We start from the raw sequence: 6,773 nt of genomic DNA on the forward strand, positions 1-6,773 counted from the left end.
CTGTTAAATGGAATTAATTGAAATTGGTTATTTGCATGCCAGACGTCACACTGAACACTTGGAAGCTGTGGTAGATATGACCCATTATGAGCCAAGTAGTTAATATGGTTAAAAAAAGTAGGATGCATGTCTGCCAGCTGACATATTTCTTTTTTGGGGGGAGCTCTATATTGTGGAATTTCTTTTTCAGGACTCATTCTGATAACTTGGGAAAAGCTGGGTTTGAGGGATGCATTTGGAAGATGCTCTCAATTTGAAGGTGTCGGCTCCCCCTTGAGTTACATGGCTTTTTTAAATTTTTAGTTTCACTTGTGATATGTAGGAAGATAATATAGACCAGGATCATCAGCAACTGGCACAGATGCCAAAAATAGATGGATTTGTATTTTAAGAGGAATACAGCTCACCCGACGCATTTCTCCTTTATCTGTACTGTGAATGCAAATAGTGTCATGCCTCTGTGCACTCTCATTCTGTGAGCTGTGAGAAACAGCAGCAACCATGTGCTGGTTCCTGCCATGCTCTAGACTTGGTGGAAGTCAGGAGTCCCTGTCTGTCTTAGAAGCATGGCAATGATAACTGACAGTATCTTGCTTCTCCCAAGCCCTGCTGAATTTCTACTGATGTAATAATCTCTAAACTGAAAAAAGAATATGATCTGTCACAGCACCCTGATTTGCTGCTGATACCTGTTTTGGAAGGGTGAATTGTTTCCTGAGTTAATGATATTTTTCTCTCCATTTGGTCTCCACTTTAAGCACTTTTATGACAACCCTGCTATGATTTAATTCTACCTTCTATACTGCCATAGTGGTTTTTATTAATAAGGCTAAGGCCTTGGATCTACAGTATACTGTCTAAAATATCTCCTGGAGATCAGTTTAATTATATTCATATAAAATGTAGTTAAACAGCTGCAGTGAAGCTTGTTATTACTGCCACATATTAGTGTTTCCAGGCCTCCCTCCTCATGTGGAAAAGTAGCCAACTTTTGGTTGGAGTTTTTACATTCAAAATGCTTACTTAGCATAAAATTCACTTGTGTGAAGGATTGCTTGGATGTGACAGATGGCATATTCTGTATGATGTAAAAGCAGTTTGGGGACAGAATGATTTTTTTAACAAAAAAAACCCTGCCCTTTTTCTCTATTAAGTGATTGGCAGATTATTTCTCTCCGCCATTTTTTTTCTTCATACTTTTTATGGTTTTAACAGTTCTTTGAATTTATTTTTATTCTTCTCTGAAAATATTAATGTTTGCCCCCAAAAATGTTTTTTTTTTTCCCCCCAATGTTGAGTGCAGTTCTCTTTGGATTTTTTTATTTTTCTTGTGGACAGTCTGAATAATTTTTCAGGCTGTATCTAGCTTCTGCCCCAAGTTAAACACACTACGCCAGAAAGACTCAGAGCAAATAGATCTGAAGTTGTAATAATTGCTATTATAGAAACAAACAGCAATTCTGAGGGATCTGACAGGGTTGATTAGTCCACTCACTTGTGCAATACAGGACAAGCTATGCCTATTCATGTCAAATGATTGCCTAACTTGTTCCTAAATATGCTAGAAAGAGCGATTTTACACTGCTTGAAGGAAATCTATTCCATTGCTTTGCTACTCTTACCATTAGAAAGTTTTTCCTACTTACAAACATGAAACTTTCTTGCTGAAATCTAAAGTCTGTTGTTTCTCTTCTTTTCTGCAATGGGTAAGAAATAAAGATTATTTCTTTTTTCTTTAAAGCCATCTTTTATGTACTCAGTGCACATTATTCACAGATTGCAATAGCAAGAGACGACGGTTAGGGAGATTTGGTCTGAATTCTTTAGAGACACTCCGTGCTAACTGGATTCATACAGCAGTTGGACACGATGTTATAGTAATGGCATGTGAAAATTGATCAATTCAGACTTAAACCTAAAGTTTTGTTTTAGGCCTTCACAGTGTCAAGACTATTTATTAAGCATGTATACATACAGTAACAGTAATACCATTTGTTAGACCAACCAAAGTGGTTGACAGGAAATAGTCTAGTGTGATTCCACAAGCTCTCTTCAGGTTTGAAATAAAAGCTGTAAACTTCAAAGCTAAATGGAAAATGATAAAACTGTTTTGGGTCTGACTGGTTAATATATCTAGTTAAACTACCTGAGAGAAGAGGCTATTGCTACCCATGGAGCAAAAGGACCACCTTGGTGTGGAAAGATATTTCAAGGTGGTTTCCTTCTCTAACAGGAAATAGAAGGAAAGGTAGTTTATTGCTTGTGGAACATGAAAAAGTTACTGTGAAAAAGAGATGGTTTAATGGATTAAAATGTGATTAAACTCAGCACACACATTCTGAGCTTTAATTTAACTTTCAAGTTTATATTTTTATATTATATTTAAAAGAGGAGAAAGGTGAGACTCAGTTATATTTTTCCGAATAAACCAGTTAATCTAATAAAATATTACTGCTAGTCTCTAACTTTGTCTGTCCTATCTGTTTAGACTACCACAGCTATAGTAGCACTGCCTTTGGAAGTATTCAGACTTTTGTCTATTTGAAGATGTCTTTAATTCATTTGCTAAATTAGCACTTGTTTTGAAGAAAGTAAGCATTTATCTAATGTGGTTTTATTGCTAGTATGTAACCTTAGACAATGTCACCTAATCCTAGCTCAGTTGTCTATTTTTGACATTTATGCCCTGCTGCAAAACTTTATATGCCTTAGTGTAGCCTCTTATCTCAAACCAGCTGATGATATGTCCACCACATACTTCCATGAAGTGCAAACCTGTTTGAAGGTATTGATTTGTCCTGTTACTCCGTGGCAGGTGGCTGCACACACAATTGTGTGAAGCACCTAGAATATTTCAGTGTATTGTTTATAGCTGCTCTGTTGTTAAATTGTAGGTTGACAAATCTCAACCATGAGTGTTCAATGATATTACAGCTCCACCATTAGACTCTTAAAAAGGCATATATATCTGTCATACTTTATAATAAGGTGCTATTTTAAGTGGTTAATTTGTGATTAGGAGATTAAGAATAAATAATATTTCCCAATAGGGTGCACAGGTCATTAGTTACATAAGTCATGGCTATAGCTTGTTCTCATAAATCACTAACTCCTACAGCCATTCTTTTAAATGTAGATGCAGCATACTATTTATGATAATAACAAGAAGACTTAAAACATCTGTTAATCATCTACTAACCATTTATAAATGAACCCTTAATTCAAAGGAGGCCTGATACATCATCCTTCAATAGTTTGTTCTTTATACTGTTACCATTTCTTGTTTTCTGTAACATACCTTTTGCTGAATGGTTGTAAAGAAGCGTTGAATGATTTGACTCAGCCTTTTGGGCCTATTGCAGGCTTGGGAATATGACTTAGATCACTCTTTGGAGAGTGTTTTGCTGTTACTTTCATTGTTCTTTTTTTGTAACTCAACTCATTTTTATTGGCTATGGAATATATTTCTAGAATTGAAATGCCTTTAAGGAAGATTTTTTTTTATTCAGGGAAATTTTGATCTAAAATAGAGAAAATATAAGCTTTTTTTGTTAATATTCAAAGCAGACTGCATAGTTTTTATTTTTTTAGCTATAAAAACATGTAAAAATAATAAATCCTACCTATCTTAACTACTTACATTAAGGTTACATAAGTAAATACTACTGTATCACAAAGACATCCTGTCTTGTACTTAAATCTGTCTTTTGCCAGCCAAGATGAATTTGTGAGGTATCATATTTAGCTGAATGTCATGCTTTGTACTGGTTTGTTCACTAAAAAAAGTCATGATACAGACATCTAAACAATTTGATCTTGTGTTGCTTAGCTTTGGCTCTTGATTGAGATCAGACACTGTGCAAACACTCCACTTGGAGCAAAGGTCAGCAACTTCAACTTAGGTAAAATATAACAGTTGGCTTTCCTGAACAAGTTATCAATGTAAATTAAAAGCTTTGAATATTGTTCCGAATGTTCTTAGTAGATACACCAGTGAAAAAAGCGCATTCCAAAGGAAACTTACAAGATGTAGTTTTATCACTTGTTGTTTGGAGGACTGTTGATATCCATAGTTTTCTTTGTACAGCTGCCAACCTCTTTTTGAATCTTATCTGTCCGTTTGTTAAAATGCTTTCCATTTCCCTTACCAGAAGTACATTTCCTCAGCTAAGGTTGTTTCCCTTGCAGTCATCAGATCACCTGGTTCGGCTCTATTCTTCCCTGAATTGCTGTCTATGGACTTTATTTAATCTACCTGCCAAAGACGCCTTTCTCCTTTTATTGATATGGAGGCACTAGGTCAGCCTTCAAGAAATAAAGGAAAAAAGAAAAAGCTAATGTTGTAAACTGAGAAGAAAAAACAAAACCAAAACATTACCTAGCTTAAAGTAAGAGTAAGATTTGCTTCTGGTATATATCAAGTATCTAAATGTGGTGATTCCCTGGAATTATACAGTTATTTTCTCCTCTGTGATATTGTAGGATTGTGTAGACTAGCCTAGCAACACGTTTTAAGTGTGGTGTAAGTCCAGTGACTTCTACACAATTAAATGGGGAATAATTTGGTTTATTTTTTTTCAAAATAATGTTGCTTTTTTGAGACTGGTGACAGTCATTCATAGTGGATATTAGTGGGAAAAGGGAGGCTTATAGCTAGAGAGAATGGCAAGGAAGAGGTAGAGAGAGTCAGATTCAGTGTGGAAATTGCTGGGATGTTGCCTTTCAGGGAAATACTTGTGCTTCTGGGAAAAGACAGACAAATGTGCGCAGTCTCTCTCTTCGAGCTAAGCTCTTGGGAATAAGTATCACTAAAACCAAGAGTTATGGCAGAGATAATAAACAGACACTGACTGCGTCTGACTTCTGTACTGCATAGCAATGCGATTGTTTTTTAAGTGGAAAAGACCATTATCTGGTGACAGAACTTGGGGGGTGGTGCATGTGTGTGTGTGAAATGCAATTGTGTGGGGATGTCTTAGTGTTATGTGGGCTCTTGTAACATGGTAAGATTTGGCAGAGGCTAGGAAGCAATGGTGTTGAAGTACACCTGTGATACTGTTGGGCTGACTATCAGCTGCATTGATTTTTGGGGAGACAAAATCAGAATTTGGTTAAGACATCCTGGTATGGGCCTAAAAGGTAAGGGATCTTTAGATTTAGCTTAAGTTATCTGCATTATCCTTGAGGCAACCTTAAATTTAGTTTGAATTTGGGATGCGGCAAATTCTATCTGTACTTGTGGATGGGATCCCTTGTAGAGGATTTGGCTGACTATCATGAGTTGTGTGGCAGTGCTGTGAGGACAGATGGCATATATGGAAGGTGAGTGTGCACTCACCAGGAAGAAGGTGCTGTGCTATTACAACAGTGGTCTTAAAGTTTTTCTAGCAGGAAAGTAATATGCAAAGTTGACAAGTTTATTCTTAAACACAGCCTTGAATTTGTTTCTACAAGGGAGTTCAGCCATTCTACTACATCCTGGTACTGGCTGTCAAATCCTTAGGACTGCTCAGTCACAAGGCTCCTCCAAACTAAACTGTGAACTGGGACTGTGGATGTGACTGACTTTAGGACTGTGCTAAAGGGAAGAGCTACCTTTGTACGTGCTAAGACCTGATCTGAAAATTCTGTGTAGAAGAATGGCCTGCCATGTTGTAGCTGAAGTATAGTAATGAGGTAAATAAACTAGCACTAGTAATGAACTAAAATGTGAAAAGTCTTCTAATCTTTCTCCTTTCCTGAAACTGAAGCATAACATAAGGCAAAACAACAGTCACCGTTCTTCAAGGAAGTTCAAAGTTAATTTTGTTCCTTTAAGTCTCTGAAGTTAAATAGTTGTTACTAATATTTTAGGTGATAAAATATTCAATCTTAGTAATCATAAAACATAATATGCACACAAAAAAGAAACCATTTTGTTGTCATTTTTAAAACTGCCTTACACTGTTCTGGGACTGGTTTTCACCCAAATGGTTAAAAAATTCCATATTGTTGCTGAGCACAGTTCTACATTTAGATCCTAATCCCAAAATCTGCTAATGTCCATAAATTCCTGTGAACCAGGATATTGTATTTTTGAGAGATGATGCAATACTTTTAGCCATGTTCAAGATGATGCAGAGTTGTACCCAGCACAGTGCAGAACAGAGCTAATGAAGCAAATACTGTTTCTGCCCTGGAATCGGCTTCTCTAGCGTTGGTTCAGAGATCACTATGTTGCATGCAATAAAGATGCTTCCGATTCAGCAAGCTGAAGCCCCACTTTTAGCACTTGAGATTAAAGCGCTTGTTTCAGTGCTCAATTATTTCAAGACTGAACTGAAGAAAGTAGCTTTCTGCTTAAGGACTCTGAGCTGAGGCCCTACTCTGGCTTTGAAGGTACTGCTTATAGATTACCTTAAGTGTAATGTATTAAGTCTAGGAGTACTGTTCTGAACATTTGGGAAATCCCTCTGCTGGTATATTGCTATAGTTTGCATCACCATATAATCTCATTAGTATATGATGTACCATTTGCATGACACATATTTCAATATCCTGCATTTTTTAGAGCATAATGTATGTGCATCACTGGATTTGTGTATACTCTATTATGATATATTCATTTCTGAACAGCAGTATTTGAAGTATGTTCCCAGCAGACCCTGCATAAACAGAGAGCTGAAGAGTGGCCCTAGGGCAAAGAGCTAAGATATAATATCAATGTGCTTGTGTTCAGACATTTAGCCAATGAATGATGAGGGATTTAAAGGTTTTTTGTATTTCTCTGCTGC

The sequence above is a fragment of the Pygoscelis adeliae genome, unplaced genomic scaffold (assembly GCF_000699105.1).
Source record: "Pygoscelis adeliae isolate BGI_AS28 unplaced genomic scaffold, ASM69910v1 Scaffold79, whole genome shotgun sequence".
Classification (NCBI taxonomy): domain Eukaryota; kingdom Metazoa; phylum Chordata; class Aves; order Sphenisciformes; family Spheniscidae; genus Pygoscelis; species Pygoscelis adeliae.